Genomic DNA, 482 nt, shown 5'->3' on the forward strand with positions numbered 1-482 from the left:
TCTAGAAGATTACCTTCATATTCGCTGGTGCTAAAACATTGCACGACATTTCACTTTAAACCTCAACAGCTTTATAGTCTCAGCAAATTATATCTACCTTCCTCCAGCTTAAGCAAGGAAGACGTACGGATTACCAATCATGTTCTCCAATATTATAATAATTAAGATTTCTCAACATTTTTAAACGCAATTGGCACCTTCTGTTCTTTCTTTTTTAAGAAGGGGGGGGAGGGGGCAGAGGCAACTCTCGAGGCAGAAACACACTTTTCTTTTTCTTTTCTTTTCTTTTTACTTCGATTTGTTTTAATAAATCTCGCCACCGGCATGTTGGGTATTATTGCCGTATAGATAAAACACTGCAAAAAAAACGATAACAAATATGTATTCTGATAACGAATTGAAATCCGTGTTATCTTTTTGTAGTTACCTGTATTCATGTATATGTAGCTAGTGTCTGTGAAAAAATATATATACATATATGC

Source organism: Penaeus monodon, chromosome 24 (assembly GCF_015228065.2).
Source record: "Penaeus monodon isolate SGIC_2016 chromosome 24, NSTDA_Pmon_1, whole genome shotgun sequence".
Classification (NCBI taxonomy): Eukaryota; Metazoa; Arthropoda; class Malacostraca; order Decapoda; family Penaeidae; genus Penaeus; species Penaeus monodon.